Raw genomic sequence first — 24288 nt, 5'->3', positions numbered from 1 at the left:
TGCATTTTATGTCCGAATGTACATGTTACCATGAGATGCCCTTACTTTTGTTATAAGTAACAGTATATAAATCACAACAATAAATGAGTGGACAGTTCCACTTCAGTATTGTTCTTGGCTACAAATACGATTATTAAGATTTAGCTATTGTATTCTGAGGGGGGGGGAACTATACAACAGGTTAGTAATTATATCTTCAAATCCTGGCAAAAATCACAGGCTATTTTCATGTCATTCTGGAGACATATCTCCCAACTATATTGGGCATGTGGGCGATTTGCTACAATTAACTCTCTTAATTTTCTGCTTTTTGTTGTCAACAGTGACACAAACTTAGAGGGAAAAACAGGTATTCATTTCTACCGCATGCTTAACTAGAGAGGTGGTATATTAAAAGCAGGGGGTGTACGAACAGTTCTACCAACTCTATAACACAGATTTGGAAACAGATATGGCATGGCCGGCACACTGGGCTGTGCTGTTTTTATAGTGCCACTGGCTGGGAATAGCTTTAGGAACAATAGCAGCAGTGGCACCTAAAGCTCCAGGAGCCACAGCAAAGGCTCCTAAGCTTCCCCCAGCTGCTGCTCACTATAAAGACATCACGACCCAGTGACAAGCTCCAGATTGCGATGTTTTTAAAGGGCCAGTGGCCAGAGAACGCTTAGGAGCTGCTACTACGGCTACTGGAGCTTTAGGAGACAGTGAGGCTCTTCTCACGATTGGTGAGAAGAGCCTGGGGAGGGTTAGGCGGGAGAGTCGGCTTAGCCCGCTCTCCCCGCACATGAGCAGGCAGTCTGCTCCAGGTGGCTGAAGTGGCTGCCCACATGACTGCCGGCTCCGTTACGGAGCTGGCGGGGCCTGGGAGGATCGGGGGCCACACGCGCAGCCCTCCTGCGAGTGCACAGGGTATGCTGGAGAGACCCCCGAGCCGGGCGGCTGCTTTTCAGCCTCCCAGTTGGGGGTCTACTTGTGAGTTGCCACGCCACGGAGCCACACCACAGCAACTCATAATCGGAAAGCCTGGGTTAGCGGAGCACTAGCTCCGCTTACCTGGGCTTAGGGGAGGGCTACTTAAGCGGGTGACCCACTTAAGGACCACCGGATTCGCAGCCGAGCCTGATGTATGGGATGGAGCCGCTCTGGGAAGAGCATCTAGATTCCAAGTTCTCTCCCTGGCAGCTCCAAGATAGAGCTGAAAGAGATTCCTGCCTGCAACCTTGGAGAAGCCGCTGCCAGTCTGTGTAGACAATACTGAGCTAGATTTACCAATGGTCTGACTCAGTATATAGCAGCTTCCTGTGTAATAAAAGAAGATGCCAAGAATCTGTCAGGACATCAACATCATGGCAAGTATGCTCTAAGCAAGTTCCCCTCCTTATCATAGATGTAGCCACCAATGTTCACATGTGCACTGTGAAAGTGAGCTGCCACGTCCCCAGAACTTTTGTCCCTAGGTGGCTGGTTTGTGGGGGCTGGCACTAGTCCTTCCACACCACCCCTGCCTTCTTCCTATTGCCCCACTGCCATCCTATTACATTCCCCACTGTTTCACTTGCCCCGAAACAGTGGGAAGGATAATGGGGGCAGCAATGCTAAGAGAAGGAGAAGGAAGATGGAGGAGGAGGTGGTGGTGGTTCTGACACCTGCTGGTGCTTCCCCCTTTACACTCCCCACTGCTATGGGGCAAGCAGTGTGAGAGAGGATAAGCCCCATCCCCTCATTCATGGATCTTGGCGGACTCTTGGAGCTGTGAGTAAAGGTATGGGATGCATGGCAACCCTACTCACCCCAAAACAGCAAGGAGTGGACTGGGAGCAGCAGTGGCAAACGGAGAGAGGACGCAGCATGGCAAGACAAGGCAGGGGGCTGCACAGAAGGACTAGTGCCAGTCCCCCAAAACAAACAATGGAGGATAGTGATGTGGGGGAACATTAGGCCACCATGGGCATGTTACTCCCCTGCTCCTTATCACTTGTGCTGTCAGGCATTTTGTCCAAATCAGCCCATAACAGCAAAGCAGACTGTATTGGGGGTCAGTGTTTTAATACAGGGGTGACTCCATAAGGTATCTTAATTTAAAGATAAATTATTCATGCTCTATGCATGCAGTACTATTGATACACATCTTTTCCAAGTGAAATATGTCTGGGCAAGGCAAGAGTCTTTTTAATTGGAGTTTACAGAGATAGTTCTGGATTAAGAATGAATGAAATTGTGATATAAACAAGGATAGGTGGCCCTATCCATCCCCAGCACAGCATCCCGCCCCCAGTGGCTGTTGCTGTGTCTATCTTATGTTTCTTTTTTAGATTGTGAGCCCTTCGGGGACATTTTATTTATTTATTTATTTATTTGTACTCTGCTTGGAAATCTTTGTTGAAAAGCGGTATATAAATATTCGTAATAGCAGAAGCAGTAAAATACATAAGAATAAGGTATAAAAGGTAAAAGAAAGGAAAGCCCTCCAAAGGAAATAGCAGCTTCAAAACTGACCAGATTATCCATCATATTCTCATCCTCCTCCCTGCAACACTTTAGGAAATTAAACCCATACCACATATTCTTTTCCTTGGGCTCTTCGACACAGCAGCCTAGCTTCCAAAATGTGTCAGATATTATTGCTAATGGTTCTAGTAGTTCATCAAGCAATTCCATCAATTCCCTAGGCTTTCCACCCTCTGAACTTGGAGTCTTCTTTGATAACTTCTTAAAAAAATATACTGACACTTTCCTTACTACAGATTAGTTCTATATCTTTTCTTTCTTTGGTTTCCTGAGTTTCTCTTCCAAATGTGTGTCTATTCCCAATGCCTTTCAATTAAACATATAACAGAAGTATTTATTTGAGTTTTCTGTGTCAAAATCCTTGCAATTTGTTCCACCTTTATTATGTGGAGGTTTGGGGTGTTTTTTAAAAAATCCTTTGGGTTTTCTTTCTTCTTTGATATATTTGAAAACTTTCCTTTCCTTTCTACACAACTGTTAACATGAATTTATTACATTTTAAGCTTTGTTCTCTTTTTTTTCTTACAGTGCTTGACTGCTATCATATAATTCAGTTTTTAATTTCTTCCCCTTGCAAAATATGTTATGCAAATCTGCTTTGTGCTTCTTAAACTGCTTCCTTTTCTCCCCCAGTAGGGTACATTTAATGTTTGGCTTTATATTATTCTGATACAAAAACAAGAGAAAGTAGCATGGTATGAAAGTAGCAGCTATAAATCTGAGTAGGAATTTCAAGTGAAGACTCCTTAGGCCTCCCCCCCACACACACACACACAAAACCCACCAAGAAAGGAATTAAATAACCTAAGCTGCTGCAGTATTTATAATGAATAGTATTGTGATATGTTGTTATGCACAATGAACCACATAGGCAGACTCCATAGACACTTAACTGACCTGTCACCATGAGGATTTCACTTCTTTTGACTATAGGGCTGATTAGAACTCAAAATCAGCTGCAAGCTCAGTGTTCATTAACAGTGACTGCAGGATGCCTGTATATGTGTTTCAGACTTCTGATAAACCAGTTAAACATAGCTCACATTCACCATAGTGTGACTGTCTTACCGTTGGCAAATGCTTTTGCTGTTGAGTGCTTGCTTGCTTGTTTTGTAGCGACTGCCCTTCTGATGAACAGGTCACCTGACTGAAGAGAAACTGCAGTTTTCTGAGCACCACCAGAGACCAATCAGGTAGCCCAGACCTTGGCAGAGAGTGTGCTTGAGACCCCTAATAGGATTTGGCTGTCAGATAATGAAAAGTGGGAAGAAGGTGCTTTGGTGAATGTTTCAGACAACTCCTTTGCAGGCAGCCATATTCAGAGGTGGTCGGTGAAGGCGGTGCTGGGTGGGGGTGGCGAGATGTACCTTTAAAAAATCATTACCATTGATACCGCTGGCACCTACAAGCCATTGAGAGCAGTGGTGCTTGGCATCCTGCGCTGTGGCTGCCCCCACTACAGCACTCACCTGGCTTCTGCATATATGCAGCACCCATTTGCATGGTCAGTATGGTGTTGCTTGCAGGTGCTGGCAGTTTTGCCAGTAATTACTTTTTTAAAGTACTTCTTCACACACACGTAGCCACTAGGGGTGTGCAATTCGGATTTTTTGGTGTTTTGATTTGGATCTGAATTGAAACACCCCTGATTTGTTTTTGAGTCCGAATCTGACCCATACAAATCACCCTAGATTCGATTTGGATCCAAATTAATCCAAATCTGAATTGATTTGGATGAAAAAAACCATGTCCCAGGGCCAAAAGAGTGGGGTGGATTGGTAGTGCCTAATGGGTGGAGGCTACCACCCAAATTGCAGAGGAATTGGGCAAAGGGCTGATTTTTGGTGAATTGTTGAAGTTTATACGTCTTTAAGGTTTTTCCACATAAGGTATAATGGAGGTGTATCACTTCACGTTGGGGGGGAAATGGGTGGCCTAGAGTGGTGTGGGGTTGGTGGTAGTGCCCAAGGGGGACAAGGAAGCTGCAATTTGGGTGGTAGCCTCCACCCATTAGGCACTTAACTTAAACTGAGTAGTACCACACTGCCTTGCGGGTGGGAGTGGGGTGTAGTTGGCAAACAGCAGTTGACAGTTGGCGCTGTCGAAAAGACAGTCAAAATGAATAGAAGAAATGAAGGTGTGTAATGAATCCTCATAAGATTTGTTTTGTCTCCAAATCATCCAAATCAGCTAGATTTGGGTATAAATAGATTTGTACCCGAATCCATTTGCACATCACATATCCCTACTAGCCACCTAATGGCGCAGTGGGGGAAATGACTTGACTAGCAAGCCAGAGGTTGCCGGTTTGAATCCACACTGGTATGTTTCCCAGACTATGGGAAACACCTATATCGGGCAACAGCAATATAGGGAGATACTGAAAAACGTCATCTCATTCTGTGCGGGAGATGAGAATGGTAAACCCCTCCTGTATTCTACCAAAGACAACCACAGCACTCTGTGGTCGCCAGGAGTCAACACCAACTCAATGGAATAATTTACCTTGACCTTCACACACACACCCAACGCTCACTGCCCTCACTGCCCGCCTCTTGCCATAAGGTGTAGTACAAATAAATAAAGCAGCTGCTAGAATCCAACAAAAGATCCACGATAAAAGAGTCTTAAAGATATACATTCCATGCGAGATCCATGGATAAGAGTGAGATGGAAAACTGCCAAACAATTTCAGAGAGAGCTCTTATATATCAAGGTAGTTTGATCAATATCATTTTGCCAAGTGGTAAGAAGGACTATGCCATGTATCAAATGCATAATAACATTATTACATTCACTCATGTTTCCGCACAATTATGCTTAAAACCACAGCACCTATCTCGGTCATTGATCACTCTCAGTGATAATTCTCATTCTATAGATGGGCGTTTAAGCCTCAGTGAATATGCCTGGATTCTGTGCTGCAGTTTCTCCCTTTCTTCAGATATTCAAATCTGTGTAAATAAATAATATCTGAGGCTAAAGCAGTCTTACATCCATTTTTTAAAAATTATAACTGCCCTTGTAATGGTCACATAAGGCCACTAAGAACCAAAAAACTCTGAAGTATACACACTCCATGCCATATGATAGTCCATAAAAGAGACTCAACCCTAAGGCCTCCAATTAGGTTAAATGACAAAGTAAGGTTGCCATTACCTTTGTTCTGCTTGATGCAATTTCAGCTGAGGTCACTAGGATTATATACGGTTTGTACAGCATGGTGTTTAATGTCTCACACATTAGCTCTTTAAACACTGCCTTTCATCTAGAGTGAATTGATTTCGGCAAGTACAAACACACAATTTCTGAGTAGTCTGACCACTAGTTCTTGATTAAAGGAGGATGTTGGAGTTCTCAACAAGGGGAGAGTCAACATTATCAAAAATAATGCCTCCAGCTTACCCTGCCTCATGTTTTCTCCAACCACACTTCAGACTGCCCTTTCTGTTTCTTCATATGCAAGTGAGACTATAACTGCCAAAGGGTATTCTTATTATAGAAGCCTGTATTTCAAAACCGATTAAAAATAAATTCTCCATGCCCTTCTAAAACTTATTCCACAGAGGGCCTTGTTTTCTATCTGTACAAGTAAGAGGATCTGGTGCCCAGTGGTTAACTTTATTCACCTCAGTCTTACCTCTCCAGCATTAAAACAAATCATATCAGGTTTTCATTATACTTCATGTATTAACCATCTTTATAAGTTACATTGGGGACAAATATAATGAGCACAGGTTTTGAGAGTTTTCTGCAATTTTCTTGTAGATTATTAAGTAGATCAGAAAGATCTTGGTACAGTAATACAGAAGCTTATTTTTTAACTCTTCTGTAACATTCAGTGCTTGGCTCATTGTCCAATGGCAACATGGGGAGGTACATAACAGGATTTGCAAATTCCACCTCTCCATATGGGAATAGATCCTGGGTTTTCTAGGAACTCAGGGAGAAAATGAAACTTGGCAGAATTTCCATGTGGAAATTCGTTTCATCTGTTTTCATTTTACGACGTCTGTCATGTTGTCTTATCAGTAAATGAAAAAGAAAAATGAAATTCTGGCATATGCATTCTATAAATTTCAATTTAGCTCTCAGGTGTCACACCTGCCATAACTTTACTATATGCAGCATTTCAGACAACAGACATAATCGTTTGTTTACGGTCCTTGTATTTCTGCCTTGGCTTTATTTAAGGCTGCACTTGCAATAAAATTCACTACCTTCTTTTGTATACATCATATACCTTGTGCTTGAAATATAGACAGTGGCATCAGTTTTTCTATTGGAAACATATTGTAAACATTAATTAATTGGGGAAATGTATACAGTTTGTGTTTCTACTGACATGTTTTGAGCCTTAAATTGACTGCTAAGACATTTTGTAAAAAACAAACAAACCACCATACGGCTTATAAAGCTACATTGTTATTTTATTTTACATTGCAAAATTTCATACATGTAAACAAGAAGGTTTGCCTATAACTACAAACAAACAATTATCTTCACCATTTGTTCTGCTTCAGAATATCTGCGGAAAGGAAAATTCAGAAATAAACTGCAATATCCATAATATCTATTAGGAATGTGATATTTATTAAAGATAAAGTGTGCCGTTGAGTCGATTTTGACTCCAGGTGCCCACAGAGCCCTGTGGGGTTTTTTTTGTAGAATACAGGAGGGGTTTACTATTGCCTCCTCCTGTGCAGTATGAGATGATGCCTTTCAGCATCTTCCTATATCACTGCTGCCTGATTCAGGTGTTTCCCATAGTCTGGGAAACATACCAGCAGGGATTCAAACCAGCAACCTTCTGCTTGTTAGTCAAGCATTTCCCTGCTGCACCAGGAAACTTTTAAAAGAGTTTACCCTATTTACCTGAATTCACGATTAGGTTTTTCCCCCAAGTTCTTTGATGATAGAAGAAAGATAGAGTTGTCTTAAATTCAGAACCTGTTCCTTTTGGGTAAATACAGGTATAACCTGTACCTGTAACCTATACCTGTAATACAGGTATATCCTGTATTTAACATCTATTTTTAAGGTGGCCATCTTCTATGTGGTTAAATATGCTAACTAAAGGGAGGAGATTAGTCCCACAACTCTGGTTGGAGGCAAAGGCAAACTGTACTCCCCACTCAGAAGTAATGAAGGTGCAGCTGAAATGCAGTTGTCTGTGGTGTAGCTCACTGCAAAGTGAAGGTAACAAATGGAGTTAGGGAAGGGAAACTGTGGGTCCATTTTTCCTTTTAACTACAGTTCCCCTGGTTTGGATGTTTGGCTAGCGAAACCAGAGGTGAATGGACCTCTTGTTTCATGTTTCATCTGAATCCAGCCTTAGTTATGTCCCTCTCACTTGACTGTTTCCATGTTCAGCACTTGTCTGTAGAGTCCAATACTATACATGGAAAGAACTCCTCTCCCCATTCTAGAAACCTGGCCACCTAGGGTTTTAATATTTTTGCTCCCCTAATGACACACTCACAAAAACATTTCAAAAATTCACTCACCATATGGTTCTTCATTTACATATAAAATTAAATACTGCATGTGCAGGAAAAGTAAAGTGTACCTATTAATAGAGTGATCATACAGTCCAGCATTTCTTATGGAATATCAGTAGTTTATTAGAAACCAATACACTGTCTGTTAAACCTCAAAGCTCCATTCAAAAGCCAGTAGTTTTGTACAAACACTGGACATCCATTATGGAAGAGATTTCCAGTCACACTTTCAGAAAAACTTGATAGGTATGGTATTCTTTTTCCTTCTGAGGTTCTCTCTTATTTCTTTAGGCTGCTTTCATGTGTCAGTGTGAGCTTCATTACTTTCTTGAGTGCAGCAAGCATCTTACGGACTTCTTTTGAAACCCTAAGGACTTTTGACATTTGAGTCATTTTTGTTAAACTTGAACAAACCTTATCAACCTAAAATAAAAAATAAAAAGGATATTTCCAGATTTTTGAAACCAAACCGCACTGTTTTTCCTTCAGTGAAATGCTTTGAGCCAATATGGATATTCATCAGAAGCAAGGAACAGAGAACACCAATTGACTTCTGATTCCAATTACTGACTTCTGATGTAATGTCTGAAGTGAAGACTTGTGAATCTTACCCGTGGTGATATCCATGAGTGCCAAATGACCTCAGAATCCAATGGCCTCTTTGGAGCCATCAATGTTTAAACCTCTGACAAAGCAAGACTTTCAAGGACTTGTTTTGTCTTATTACAGCCAGATTGCAGCCATAACTTTGAGTATGTTTACTCAGAAAAAAGCTGCTCTTCAACCTAAGTGTGTATAGAAATACAGCCTCCACTCTTATGTTATTTACAGCCCAGTCCTACGCATGCTTCCTTGGGAGTATGCTTCAGTGAATTCAATGATACTTCCTACCTAGTAAATGTGTTCAGGACTGCAGAATTAATAAGAAAGATGTTTCATAGTCATTATATAATTTTGTTTTGCACCTACACCCCAATTGTCCAAGAAGTGAAAATGTCTAGGGGTACAGCACTAATCAGATTCTGGCTTTCTTGGGAGAAGACATCACTGGAAACCTATGATATCTTTGTAATGTGTGGGGGTTTTTTCTCAAGAGCACAGGGGAGCTCTGAAAGTATTTGCTCTCTTTCTCTGGAGAGATAAGTGTGGGGACCAGAGTGGAGGCTATCACTGCAGCCATGCTCATCTTCCAAGCATGCACACCGCAGTACTCAGGATGTCAGTCATTAGCTCAGAGTTCCTTCGTCCCAGAGTTCCTTCATTCCTACTGGCATTTTCGATGAACTTCAAGGTCTTTAATGTCCCATTCAGTAGTTTCTTCTGATCTCCTGGACCATTAGTCAGGACTATTATTCTGCCTAAGAAAAGAGTTGGACAGCTAGCATTCATTACTGCAAACATGTTATATGATTAATGCTATAAGGTTATTACAATATAACCTTGACAGATGAAGGTTATTACCTGACAGGTTATTACTTGACAGATGAAGGAGACCTGGTTGCAGCATCTGACTGGCAGCCGAAAGGAAAGAGGAACAACCATATTAAACAACTCACAACTGTGAGAGTCTGTGCTGATTTGATATAAAGGTCCCAAAGATATGTGAGTAGATGAAGTAGCCTCTCTTTCCCAGTGCATAGAAGAATTTACATTAGATCTCAGGACAAGGGAGCAGTGTCTAAAGGGCATTTGTCATCTGCATATAATTAATACATGCCACACAGTTATGTCTGGCTATGAATACAAATCAGACAGCTAGAAACCTAAGGAGCTTAAACAGAGGAACCTAAGTAAGCAAGGCCTTTTGGAGGGAGAAGCCTGTGTTACAAAATTGTATAGGACCAAAAAAACATATGTATAGGCATTAGGGGTGTGCACCAACTGTTCGTCCTGAACTGGGGTTGGTTTGAAGGTTCAGTCGCGAATTAAACCAGGGGTAGTTTTGTCCGTGATCGAACTGAATCAGGCCCAGTTTGGGTAAACCAGTTCAGGACAGTAAGGGGCATTCCTGAAATGGTGGCGGCGAGGGGAGGAGCTGCTTATCCCAGGCATTCGCCGCCGCTTGCCCTGTCAGTAAGGCAAACGCACCCCCCCCCCCTTTACCAAGCCACTGGCTTGGCGATGGCTTGGTATTTGTGGTGATGCAAATGGCCTAGGCACATGTGTGGAGATCATAAAAATGGTCTCTACATGTGCACGGAGGCCAAAATTGAGCTGCTGCTGAGCGGATGTCTTGGTAAAGGAGGAGGAACATTTTTGCCATGCCAGGAGGGTGAGCGGCATCAAGCGGCCAGGGTAAGTAAGCATTTTCTTCCCTTCTTGCTGCCACCACCTCGGAAACACCCCTTTACTTGTAAAGGGGAATCCTCCCTGGGTTCCCCTTTACAAGTAAATCCTCTGAACTGATTCAGTGGTCAGACCAGACTGGACTCGTTTCGGCTGGACACAGAATCAGACTGGGTCAGGTTGGTTCGAATCTGGTTTGGATTTGAAATGAACTGGCCAAAACAGTGCTGTGCACATCCCTAATGGGCACTGCCTGTCAGCTCATGATGAGCAAATCTTGAAAGTTAATCCATAAATACATGAAAGGTTCAACTTTTCACATATTACTGAAACGCTTTTCAAGCATTTGTGATAGCATGCCAAAATGACAAGACATTTTGCATTACTTCCCTCCTCATCTCCTGGAATTGTTTTGTGAGTAGGCTCCAAGACATACTCACTCCAAGTTTTTTAAATGAAGTAGTTCCATTTCAAAAAAACAACTCCCTATAAGTCTGTCATTACATTAAAATGTTAAATTAAATCTATGAATTACAATGGAACAACTTCACTAGCTCCAGTCTTTTAATCCCATCTTTTAATAGATGGGATTAAAATGTGCAGAACATAATAGTTTCTATCCATCCATCCATCCATCCATGCTGCCCCAAACTTCCATCTCTGGGCGGCTCACAAAAAGATAATGCATTTAGGATTTTGAAGATACAGCAAAAACTAAAGCATTGTTTTGTCTGATGAAAGTTGCCCATAACAAACAAATATTTCTAAATCTATATTTGAGCCTTGTTTTCATCAAAGGGCTATAGAGCAAAATGCTCAAAATAATTAAATCATGATGATACAGAACATCTTATTTCCAACACATGTAATGGCAAGTTATTACTTATATTGACAAATAAGTGTCAAGAGATTAAAGAGCAGAAGCTGTACTGTTGATTTTCTTTATTTTAAGTCCAGATTATTCTCTGCATGGCAATGAATAATATCCTGTCTGGATAATGATTTTTACACAACGAGTTGCTTGAGCTGCATTTTTCTAAAATTAATAAATATTCAACATCTAAGTTATATACATTAAATAAATCACACAATTTGAGGTTTGTTTATGCATTTTTCTCACAGTTTAAACCCATTGGACCCATTCATAGGGCCCAAAATGCTATACCAGCCGATTGTTTTCAACCCATCTACCATCTAAATCACATACACATAAACCATAAATTGGCATGATTGGCTGAAGTAAAATAATTGGTTCTGGTCATGGTGAATGATTCAGATAATCCACTCGCATAATATAATCCAGCACAACATGTAAAAGCAGTCAGCCATGTATATATTTACAGGGTTTTTTGTGTGAACAAATTCCTTTGGGTAAAATATATATCTTGCATTGTTGTCAATAAGAATCCTACAGAGCTCTATACTGTCTGGGGCTAAGATATTTAAAGGACCACCTTGTCCCATACAAGCTTGCTTACCCATTGCATTAATCATCAGAGGCCTCACTTCATATTCATTGGCATTGCAGGCCTAAATGGCTGGAACACAGGACAGGGTCTTCTTGGTTGGGATGCCTAGACTGTTGAACTCCTTGTCTTATGAAGTTTATTTGTTTCCCTTCCTGACTGTCTTTCAGCATACGACCATCTCACCCCATAGGACAATGTCACTTTCACAAACAAGTTCCCCAGTATGAGTGGGACAATGCTGGGATTCACAGGGCAGGTGCCTCACTATGTGTGAATCAACCCACTGTCTGCTGGCTCCAGCAACACATAATGAAACGTACATGTCCACTCTCCTTCTTAGTGCATGGCTGTGCTTCACATGATCATGTGGAGGTGGAACATCCCCAATGGTGTTTAATTTGTTATTACGGTCCAAGACCAGAGAATAGCAACAATTATGTGAAATGGAACTGCGTACCGGGAGTGGAGCAGGGAAACTGGGTGGGGCCAGCAGATGGTATCACCTGAACTGGACTTTATTTAGTTAGTTAGTTAGTTAGTTAGTTAGTTAGTTAGTTTTATAAGTCACCCTACTCCCATAGGGCTCAGGGCGGCTTACAAACAATAACATGCACAGCAACACAATTCTATAAAATACATCTTACATAACGTCATAACCCCAACCCCATTACCATACAGTAAAGAATTTAGAAATTCTTATTGTTTATTGTATTTATAGGGTATTTTAAATGTATTGTTGTTAAGTGCCTGGGGGCTCAATATGGCTGAAGATGGGTTATACATGTTTTAATAAATCATTTATATTAATACATCTGGATAGCACATGCTATGGGATCTGTCATCATGGGCTGTTGATGAGTGAATAGTCGCTTTTAATGACTTTTGGAGCTGAAGTTTTGAATACATTAGTTTGCCCTGTTCTTCCTTGATAATATGAAGCATTCAGGGAAGACCATGAAATTACAATTTAAATATCCTTATTAGAATGGATTAGTTGTGTGTCATTTTTAGCTCTTATTACAATTTTTGTCACAAGACTAAGGCTACAGTTCATGTATAAAGTATATTGGACTTTAAATTCAGCGATAAGTCATTGTTAGGAGAAAGAATTCTGTGATAACGCAGGCACAAGATTAATCCACTCTGATGACAGCCTTAAAAGTCTATCAGAAACCGAATAAGGTGTGAGATTTATCCATCCTATTGACAAGGACAGTGAAGGGAATGGGAAATGGAACAAAATTAGTCTATTTGCATGACAACCTAAGACTATAATCATATGGTTCCACTCAAATTCCATAGTAATAGGCCATAAGGAAGCAGCCTAAACAAGGGAAATCATTTTAAACTATGTCATATCCATCAACCCTTCCAGTTCCTACAGAAAGCATTGCTAGTAAATAAAAATTAATTGTAGCTTACCCAAATATGTGGTAAACAGAGAAGAATGTGCCCTACAAATATTTTACATAGACTTATTTACACAAGTTTAGAGAAAGTCAGAGACTTGTGCAGTTAGGAAGAAAATGATTTACAAGTAACATAGATCAGAATTGCTTGCCAATCTAACCAGGCTCAAGATTTAGCCCAACTCTCCAGTAAATAAATATGTTCACTTCTGGAAGAAAAGCTTGATATACAGAGAAGAATAGAGAAGAAGGATGGCAACAGAAGCTTTCAAATGTAAACTACTATGTTATTTATTTTAATATTTATATACTAGTTATTAGGGATGTGCCCGAATCATTTCAGTGCCTCTTTGAATAGGCACTGATGATTCGGCTGCCTGCAGCTGAAATGCTTTAGCATGGGGTGAGGGCTGCCTTTAAAAGGAGGCAGGTAGGTCCTACCTGCCCCTCCTACGAGCTTCCCCCATCCCTTGCTGCCCCACTGCAGTGCCGTCCTTCCAAAAGCTCCTCCATGGAAGCAGCAGCCCATGCACTGGCACGCAAATGGCATCGATGCATGCGCTGATGCCGTTTGCAGGGCCAGCAATAGCAAGGGGTGGCACTGGGCAGGGGAGGCTCACACGAGGGGTAGGTAGGACCTACCTGCTTCCTTTTAAAGTCACCTCTCCCCTCCACCTGGGATCTGTATGAAGTATTCCACGCACATCCCTACTAATTATATATTTTTGACAACAAAATTTCACAAAGCAATTTATGTAGAAAAGAAGAAAATGGTGGTGGTTCCCTATGCCCAGAGGCCTCGCAATCTAAAAAGAAACACATGGAGGACTCTAGCAACAGCCACTGGGGGGACCCTATGCTGGGATTAGGAACATAGGAAGCTGCCATATACTGTGTCAGACCATTGGTTTATCTAGCTCAGTATTGTCTTCACAGACTGGCAGCGGCTTCTCCAAGGTTGCAGGCAGGAATCTCTCTCAGCCCTATCTTGGAAATGCCAGGGAGGGAATTTGAAACCTTCTGCTCTTCCCAAAGCGGCTCCATCCCCTGAGGGGAATATCTTATAGTGCTCACACTTTTAGTCTCCCATTCATATGCAGCCAGGGTGGACCCTGCTTAACTAAGGGAACAAGTCATGCTGGCTACCACAAGACCAGCTCTAGGGATAGTTGCTCTTTCACTTCTACAACGTTGACAGGTGCCTTTTTGCCCAATTAGCAAATTCACAGGAATGCAAACAAATTCAGAAAATGGACTTGCAAACAGCTCCAGTGTTAGGGGTCAGCCAACTTGGGCATTGGCTGGAGGCAAGAATAGGAACATGTGCAGTTTGATACAGCATTATATAAGTTGCTCTCCTACGATTGATATGTTTGTGTACATTGACAAAAGACTGCAAAAATCAATTTTAATCTGATCCTATGGATTAATGCTTCAAACTTATTTTTGTGTGATGTTTTACTAATGTGCACTTGTGCAGATATAGAAGGACTCCTGCATATTGGTACAATGCAATGGGGGAATGAACCTTGATGCCATCGTACATACAAACACATCAAAACTGCTGTTTTAAGTTTATTTAGCAGTGTTCTATGCCAATGTGCTTGACACAAAAGCACACTGGCAATGCATACAAAGCAAAAAAGACATGAATGGAGCACAAAAATGGAAAGCTGCAGCCTATTGTGAAAGCAGAGTACAATATGCTGATAAAAATTCAGAAATAAACCTCCAAATCCAGGGGGAAATTCAAATGAGGAAAATTTCAGAAGCACTCATGCTTTAGAGGTTAATAAGGACACACATGTACATCTGGGGCCACTAGTGGTTACTCATGACCAATTGCCGGAGTTTAAAGTTGAATTGGAGCCACAGTCTTATTGGAAAGCAAGGAGTAACAATGAATTTCTAGAGAGATCACATTCCATGCAGACCTTTATGCCCACCAATTACATGCTAATATCATATAGAGATGAATGTATCAGGCAGTACAGAAATATGATAGATAGATAGATAGATAGATAGATATTAAAGGTCGCTAATAACAACAACAACAACAAACAACATCCAGAAAATATCTAAATGTGCATAGTTACCAGGGCAAGACTTCAGGACCAAGTATTTTTTCTGGATTTCCCCCCAGAATATTTAAATAAATAAAACATATTTAAATTTTTTAAAGTCTTTTTTAGTCTGCAGAATTTAGTCTGCAGCCCTGTTAGCAGATTATCCCTTAAGTGACACTTAATTTAATTCTTCAGGTCAGCCTCTAGAGACATTCAGATATCTAATCCATAAAGTTTAATAGAACACAACACTATCTATACATTGTTCTGTGGGTCTGTTTGACATTTCCTGTGTCCCGTTGTTTGGAACGATAGCAACCAGCACAAAAAAGAAATTATTAAAATCACTACTTTTTCATAGACAGACGCTGATTTAATTCAGAACAGATGTTGAGTGACTCAGATATTTTATATCTTGAGTTATAACCCTCTGAAACCTGGAGTTTCTTCTGGAAATGCTGGCAGGCCCAACAGTCCAAATGTAGGTAATTGTGGCATTGTTTGCGAGGTCAGAACTACACCGTTAATAGGGGCAAAGGTAAATATTACTGACACCTACTCACCTAACTAGCACAGGGGAAATGATGAAGTAAATGATGCTTTTAGAAAGAAAAAGCAACATAATTTTTAGAGAAGTGCTTTATGTGGACAGGCAGCAATAAAACAGAAAGAAACCAAACAAGTACAAATATTGAGGCCTTTTCACTAAAAACATCAGCTCAGTATGCTGCAGAGGCCAGAAAGGCAAACAGAATGTGACAGACGATTAGGAAAGAAAAATTACCAAAAATATAACATCACTGTACAAATTCACAGCTGTGCAAACCGCAGCTTCAGTTCTGAGTGCGGTTCTGGTTGTCTACATTTCCAAAAGCACTTAGCAAGGAAAGGCAACAGAAAAGGGGAGGCAGTGGCGGGGGGGGGGATCATTTCCGTATGGAGAAGTATGCTGAAGATTAGATCCAAACAAGCTGCCAAGCATTTGGTAAAAGCTACACAGCACGGAACAACTTCTAGAGTGCACATTGGGGAGCTGTGGTCTGAAATTAGCCCCATATCTGAAGCCTTTTGCACACTGAAAGTTACATGTGAGGGAGAAGAAGAATCGTATCTTATTATTATTATTATTCACATTTTCTATCCCACTCTACCTCCAAGGAGCCCAGAGGGGTGTACGACATACTTAAGTTTCTCCTCACAACAACCCTGTGAAGTAGGTTAGGCTGAGAGAGAAGTGACTGGCCCAGCAATTCTCATGGCTGAATGGGGATTTGAACTCAGGTCTCCCAGGTCCTAGTCCAGCACTCTAACCACTACACCACGCTGGCTCCTTGGTAATGGAATGAGGAGAAAGTATCTCACTGTACTATCACAGGCACCAGATATGTGTTTATCGGGTGTATACAGGGGAAGACTGAAAAACCAAATGAATCCTAGTTATTAACTGTAAAAATAGGAGTGACAGGGGAGTGACAGCAGGAGGGAGGGCATTACCTCAACTCCTGCCTGTGCCTTCCAGCGGCATCTGATGGGCTACAGTGTGAAACAGGATGCTGGACTAGATGGGCCTTGGGCCTGATCCAGCAGGGCTGTTCTTATGATCTTAAAATGCAGGATAGTCTTAGTCCTTCAGGGTATCATGTTTGTGTACATTAATTCTTTATGGTATCAGTTTTGTGTAATTTCAAAATTCTGAGAATCTAAAGGTTTCTGAGAATCTATAGTTTGCCAGATTATCAGTTTGGAAATGTCATCTCAGAATTAAGTGGCAAATGTATTAAGTGGAACACATAGAGAACCTGTCTGAAATGAATTCTGAGAAGTTTGCTTTTGGGAGGAACCCTGAAATTGTCTTCAAATCACTTTGGAGAAATTTTTGTACCAACCATACGTTTAGTAAATTTAAATATTTCCCACAAAACATCTGTATCCCTTTACTTTTGGCACATGTCTTTGGAATCAATCAGATTAGTTTTTAAAAAGTAACAAAATATTTAATTTTAAGCCCCATTGCATTTTATGCAAAATCCTTCATGGTAGTTATTTGTCTCTTTGGCCTTAAAAAAATGCGATCTCTGAGAGATCGGCACAAAATCAAATATGATCTGGACAAAAGGGTAAGAGACCTTAGCTTAAACACACACAGTCCACAGACACAGACACTTTCATGTTTATTGCTCCATAGAGATGTTTCCATGAAAAATTTCATGTAGTATGTAGTTTCAGTTTTCATAATTCAGCAGTACTAACTGTGCTTCAGGGGCTTACACAAATCTATTTTACAAGATTTTTCTTCTGCCTTGGTTCATCTTGGACTGCCCCTAGCTACATTCTGATTTTGTTCTGAACCATGTCACAAATTAAACAATGCTGAAGCAAAAGCTCCAGTGGAAGGGGGAGAGTTTCCTGGTCGGACAAAGGAATTTAAAAGTTTGAGTCCTAACATTACCTGCCGCATCCAAGCTCCTCTTACCTTTACTGCTGCCTAAAGAGGTTTCTTTGCTGCTTAGCTCCCTTCCAGTTTGGACCCATGTGACCTAAGTGTCTGAGAAATTGGCCTCTGGGAATTAGTCTTAAGGCAACAGTAAAATATGAAAATTGATCTTAAAACAAAAGTACAGGAGAAACTCGTTATTTGTGTTCTGCATATCCGCAGTGTGTTTAATAGACACCCATTCCCAGTATCTGCAGATACGATAGGGTTAAATCCACATTTCCATGGTTCCTAGAGGGCCGGAAGTGACTGCGGAGGTCACTTCCTCCCTCCATTTCGTCTCAAGGAGTCATTTTGTGGCTCATTTCTTGCAGAAATTGGACTATTCCTTGTGATTTTTCATAGGTTTCCAAGGCATTTCTTCCTTTGGGAGGCATTCCTGGGCACATGGGGGACCCGTGGAGCATGCCACAGTAAGTTCTAGGCCACGTTTTGAATGTTTTGGGGACATTTAAAAAAAATTTTTCCTTCACCCTGGATCCTAACCCAACTTTCCCCATAGCCATAATGCCATAACAGTAGTAAATGAGGAACGGAACCCACACGTGTAGATTAATCTAAGAAATGATGGTTATATGGCATTATAAAAGGCATGTACGTATTTGAGAAAATGGTACTGAAAGGGCACATTTATAAGCTTTCTGATAACCATGAAACTAAACTGATATAAATTCAGTGTGTGTCTAATTTTATGAGCTTTTCCCTATCTGTTTCTTGCATTACAACAGTTCTTTGAGACTTGGATGGAACCAGAGATAAGACATTTGATCCATTTTCTAGTCATTATATTTTCACTTGTTGGACTTAATTTTGCTACTTGGTCTTTGATTTCAGTTGCCAAAGCAACTGGCAACTTCGGGAAAGTGAGATGGTGCTATGGTCCTGTGAAGGAATAAGGCACAAACCTCTTCATTATTGTGAATAGCAGGCTTGCAAAGTCCCTGTGTTAGAAAAAGCTGGCAGGGTCAAAGGTGTGTCAGCAAAGGATGATGTGATGTACTGGGTTGATTTTGGAGGGAAAGGAAAGTTCCATTCTATTGGTTATATTTTTTAATATAAAATATAAGGGAATTTGAGTTACCCTGACTGAGTTGTTTAAAAACTTGTTGAAGAAACTTATTTATAAATGTGCTTTTAGCACAGTTTAGTTCAGTTTTTGGAAGAGAGTGGCAAGTCTGCAAATTACAAGAGTGTGCAGAGAAGTGAAGAATCAAGATGAGAGAGCCAAGCAGTCAAGAAGGCAGAGTGGGTGCAGTGGAGTGCTGTACGGAGCTGTGATTGAGGAAGATGAAGATGAAGAAGAGGGTGAGAAGGATCAGCTAGTTCAGAGTCTGAAGTCACAAGCATTAGCTGAAAATCACTACAGAGAGTGGAGACTCTCTGAAGAGTGCTAATCACTCAACCACCAGTCTGGATTTAACTCCAGGCCAGTAAAAGTGACTAAGACCTGAAGCTGCAGAAGAAACAAGCCAGGTAACTGCAGAGGACTCTGTGTTAGGGACCAGTTTAAGATAAGTTAGTGAATGCATTTTCCCCAACCCTTTTATATCTTCCTCTCTGCTCTTATGGTAACTGTTTTGTTTTGTAAGAAACTAAAGCTAATGTTTTAAAATTGATGAAATTTTTCCAAAGCAAACTTTTTTGTTGCATTTTAAAAATTCGCAGCTGTTGTTTGATTGTCTCCACCTCACACCTAAAGCCTTTCCACCTTGCTGAGGGTTTTTTTAATTTTATTTTTGCAAAGGTGTATGGCTGTTTTAGTAGACCAAGACCTAGCCAAGTAGACCTAGCCAAGTCTGCTTGGTAACAGTAAATAAAGCATAGAGATCATGGGGCTGGTGGGATCTGTGGTTCCTCCACACGTGGTATCATACAAGTGGGACTAGTAGGAGTTCTTCCACAGGTCTGTATCGACACTCACCAAAGATGGGAAATATAGTTGTTGTCACCAGGCAAACAGTCCATGGTCAAGCCGATGAGCAGTGGTTTGGAAAGCTAGACAGAGCAGGCAGGCAAGCCACAGTCCAACTGATTAACCAGGTGAAGAGAGAGTTAGGCAGGGTGTTCAGACCAATGAGTAGTGCGTACAAAGGGCTAGGCAGAGAAAGGTCAAGCAGGTTAAGGTCAGAATCAGTCATAGCAGGAATCCAGCGTACAAGATAGCTGAGCAGATCCAAGAGAAGCTCCAGTTAGCTTTTGGTCCAACAGAGACCTTATATTCCCTGTAGCCCAGGTTTGAAGGGAGGTAACCTGACCCCCAAGAGCAAGCCTTGAAGATTTCAAGGGACCTCACCTGCTATCTTGCTTTCTATTATTGATGAAGCTATGATACCTCAGATTTGGTTTGCTTAATTAAGGTATTTTGGGATATTTTTAATTTAATTTAAATTAATTAAAATTAAATTAATTTTAATTTATTTATTTTTAATTTTTGGTGGGTTTTTGTTTTTGTTTTTATAGATCCCTCCCCCCCCCAAAAAAAAATTCCCCCCAAAAATTAAAAGTCCCCAGGGATTGGGAAGAGTGAGTGTCTGAGTGCTGTGTTGCAAGCACGGCTTGTAGCAGGGTGTCAGACAGAGGTGGGAGGGGTGTCCCAGCTGGTGTGGGAGGACCGGGTATAGAGCAGAGAAGATGCTGGCATGGGGTTCTTCAAGTCCCCAATGGTGAATTCTTTGCCCCAGGTGAGGTGGTGGAGCAAAGCCTCTCCTATCTGGAGAAGCCTGCTGCAACTGAGCCAGGTCCAGTTAGTGATGCACTTCCAGTGCTGCTGCCCCATGCGGAGGCTGGCAGGTGGGGGCTCTCCTGCCAGGGATGCTGCTTCCATAGTGGGGGTGGAGGGCAGGGCCTTGATGGCTGGCAGTGCAGCCAGACTATCCCTCTCTCTTGTGCCCCACACCACTCTTCTTGCCACTCAGTGGGGAGGCCCCCGATATTGCCCAACAACTTGGCAGACTCCATTTCTGGGTCCTCTGGGGCTGACTCTGACTCTGAGGAAGGGTCGCCTGCTGTGGAGGAGCCACCCCCTCAGCCTCAGCCAAGCTCTTCTGGCACGCTAGGTGGAAGGGGGTGGGTGATGGTAGTGGGCAGCCAGAGGCCCCTGTAGGTCCACTATCACCAAAGAGGCCCAAGACAGCATCCAGGATGTTGGAGACCACCCAGAGCAGCAATGTTTGGTGGCATTTTGAAATCCCTCAAAATGCCCAACCACTGCTTGCTGTAATCACTGCAGGGCTCAGGTCAGATGGGGGAAGTGTGTTAAGCATCTGAGGATTACCTCCATGTGGAAACACATGCTGCTGCATCACCAGGACTCCTTGTCTATGCTGGCAGTGCTAGAGCTCCTAGTGTGCCTGCAACTAGCACTGACAAGGGCCGTGCAAAGGCTTCCTTGAAGCAGAGCATGCTGCCAGACAAGCAGTGGACACAGTCATTGGGTAGGAAGCATCCTGGTCATGTGGACCCATGTCTCCTCACCCACCTCATAGGGGAGATGATGGCCACTGACGACCAACCTTCTCAGGTGGTTCAGAAACCCGGCTTCTGCTAGATTATCCAGATGCTCACACCTGGCTACACAGTCCCCTCAAGAACCACATTCGGCTGGACCATGGTTCCCTCCCTGTACACAAGATGCAGGGAGCCTGTGTCAGCCTCGCTGCATGCAGCATTGTGTGGCACCAGTGTGCATTTCACCACTGATCTCTGGAATAGTGTGAGTGGAATGCACACTGCTTTCCTGGCCCTGGCTGTTCACTGTTGGCACCCAGAGAGAGTGGGGACCTCCAGTGCTGTTTCTGGCACCAGAGTGTCCCACACCACGTTTTGGCTCAGGTGGGCCTTCTGGCACATGGAGACCTTGGATGTCAAGCACACAAAAGAGGAAGTGGCAGCTGTACTTGGCCACCAAATTGAGGAGTGAATAGGTGGGTTGCCACATCTCAGCTGGGGCTTTGTTGTGACAGAAAATGGCTCCAACATCACTGCAGCAGTAGAGTCAGTGTTGGAGTGTGTGAACATCTGCTGCATGGCACACATGCTCCACCTGGCTGTGAGGGACGCCCTTGGCCTCAAAGAGGTGAAGGTGTCCATAGAACAGGGCCATCTACTTCAGGGTGCTGTTGCTGCCACAGCTGCATTTGTGGACAAGGCCCGCAAGATTGCAGCTCACTTCCACTGAAGTGCAGGTGCTTGCTCCACGGGCAGCAGGATGAGCATGGCCTTCCTCACCATCTCATCCCCATGGATGTAGATACCCACAAGTGGAACTCCAGCTTCCTCTTGTTCCAGTGCTTGATATAGCAGGAGTGGCCCTAGATGTCCTGGCAAGAAACGAGGCCTTGGTCGTGTGCAACTTCTCCAACTCAGAGTGGAAGCTTATGTCCAAGTTGGTGTCAGCACTGGAGCCCTTCTTTCATGGATTCTATTCAGAACAGCATCCACAGGTTCACACACAGGTCACTAGGTCAGGTCACAAAGGTTGGATTTCTTAATAGAATCCAGTGCATGCACTGAAGAGATGGCAAAAATGGGGGGGGGGAGTTCATTAAAAAAACACACATCATGAACCCCACTGGCTTGGGGCTCCTGGGGAGAGTTGTGGCCAGACCAGCCTTGCCCCAAAAACCACTTTGGGGTGCCCAGGTAATCCCCAAGGGGGCAGCTGGGGCAGCCTCAAATCCCCATTATTCCCTATGGGGAAATGCAATAAATAAATAAATGTAAAAATCTTCCAAAAAATAATTTAAACCATGGGTATCTGATTTTGTGCCCCTAGGTGCTTTGCATGGGGAATAATGGGCCAGTTTGAGTCCCCATTATACCCTATGTAGAACCGTTTAGAACAGGTTCGAGTTGGATTCAAGCAAAACCAAACCTACCCACCCTGGTCCCAACTCAAACCAGTTGTGTGCACACCCCTAATTCCTACATGGAGCCATCTTATTTATTTATTATTTCTTGTCGGGGTTTCCTCCCCTCCTCGCTGAGACAGGGAAGTGTACCCAGCCAGCCTGTAGAGTGCCGAGAGAAGCCGGGGGCTCCAACGCCAGGTCAGACCTGGCTATTACCTCTCAGAAGCCAGAGAGGATTTGTAGAGATGTAAAACAGCTGCTAGGGATGTGCAAAAAATTTCGGGCACAGAACTATCTGTGCCCAAAATGAACAATTTCGGGTGATTTGGGGCCGAACCGAATCACCCCCGATGTCCCCCGATATTTTTCAGGCACAAGCCAAATCACCCGAATTTCGGGCATGAAAAATTCGGGTGATTCGGTTCACGGTTGATTTTTGGTGAATTTTTAAAGTTTTAGTGACTTTGGGGCAGTTCGGGGGCATAGCATGGGATCTGGGCAAAAGGAGTGGGGTGGGGTGGTAGTGCCTAATGGGTGCAGGCTACCACCCCAATTTCAGGGGGATTGGGCAAAGGGCTGATTTTTGGTAAATTTCTGAAAATTTCATGTCTTTGGGGCATATTGGGGCATATTGGGGCAGAAAGTGGGGCCTGGGGCAGAATAGTGGGGTGGGGTGGTAGTGCCTAATGGGTGGAGGCTACCACCCCAATTTCAGGGGGTTTGGACAAAGGGCTGATTTTTTGAGAATTTTTGAAGTTTTAGTGACTTTGGGGCAGTTTGGGGGCAGAAAGTGGATCTGCCCCAAAAGAGTGGGGTGGGGTGGTATTGCCTCATGGGTGGAGGCTACCACCCCCATTTCAGGGGTATTGGGCAGAGGGCTGATTTTTTGAGAATTTTTGAAGTTTGGGTGTCTTTGGGGCAGATTGGGGGCAGAAAGTGGATCTGCCCCAAAGGAGTGGGGTGGGCTGGTAGATAGTGCCTAATGGCTGGAGGCTACCACCCATCCCCAATTTAAGAGTGATTGGGCAGAGGGGTGAACTATGGTGAATTTATTTGTATGAGGTTTGTCTTCATAAGGTGAAGTGTGCTAAACTGATTACTTCCTCATATTATTCATAGTAAAGGAAAGTGTGAAAAAGTGAAAGTGGGGTCATGAGAGTTGTTTAATTGAAAAATATCTCATTTGCTATGATAGAATGAGAATTCACACCTCAGAAAAAACTTCTGAGGTGTGAATTCTCATTCTATCATAGCTAATGAGATATTTTTCAATTAAACAACTCTCATGACCCCACTTTCACTTTTTCACACTTTCCTTTACTATGAATAATATGAGGAAGTAATCAATTTAGCACACTTCACCTTATGAAGACAAACCTCATAAAAATAAATTCACCAAAATCCCCCCCTCTGCCCAATCACTCTTAAATTGGGGATGGGTGGTAGCCTCCAGCCATTAGGCACTATCTACCAGCCCACCCCACTCCTTTGGGGCAGATCCACTTTCTGCCCCCAATCTGCCCCAAAGACAACCAAACTTCAAAAATTCTCAAAAAATCAGCCCTCTGCCCAATCCCCCTGAAATGGGGGTGGTAGCCTCCACCCATTAGGCACTACCACCCCACCCCACTATTTTGGGGCAGATCCACTTTCTGCCCCCAAACTGCCCCAAAGTCACTAAAACTTCAAAAATTCTCAAAATATC

The 24288-nt window shown here is 42.6% G+C and overlaps 1 protein-coding gene and 1 long non-coding RNA gene across 2 annotated transcripts in view; one reads left to right on the top strand and one right to left on the bottom strand.

Annotated features, from left to right (window-relative positions):
• Window positions 1–8113: 8113 nt before the first annotated feature.
• LOC128323731 (uncharacterized) lies at window positions 8114–17915 on the bottom strand. Its single transcript, XR_008306448.1, has 3 exons — window positions 17713–17915; window positions 9471–9520; window positions 8114–9367 (listed from the first exon to the last, which is right to left on the bottom strand). It is a non-coding gene; the product is annotated as an uncharacterized LOC128323731 (long non-coding RNA).
• Window positions 17916–18013: 98 nt separating this feature from the next.
• Window positions 18014–24288, top strand: part of ADGRL4 (adhesion G protein-coupled receptor L4) — a 153653-nt gene continuing 147378 nt past the window's right edge. Inside the window, exon 1 of the mRNA XM_053247388.1 lies at window positions 18014–18146. The gene's annotated coding sequence lies outside the window, so the exon portion shown is untranslated. The remainder of the gene's footprint in view (window positions 18147–24288) is intronic.

Source organism: Hemicordylus capensis, chromosome 4 (genome assembly GCF_027244095.1).
Source record: "Hemicordylus capensis ecotype Gifberg chromosome 4, rHemCap1.1.pri, whole genome shotgun sequence".
Lineage (NCBI taxonomy): Eukaryota > Metazoa > Chordata > Lepidosauria > Squamata > Cordylidae > Hemicordylus > Hemicordylus capensis.
This window is presented reverse-complemented; position numbering and strand designations above follow the sequence as displayed.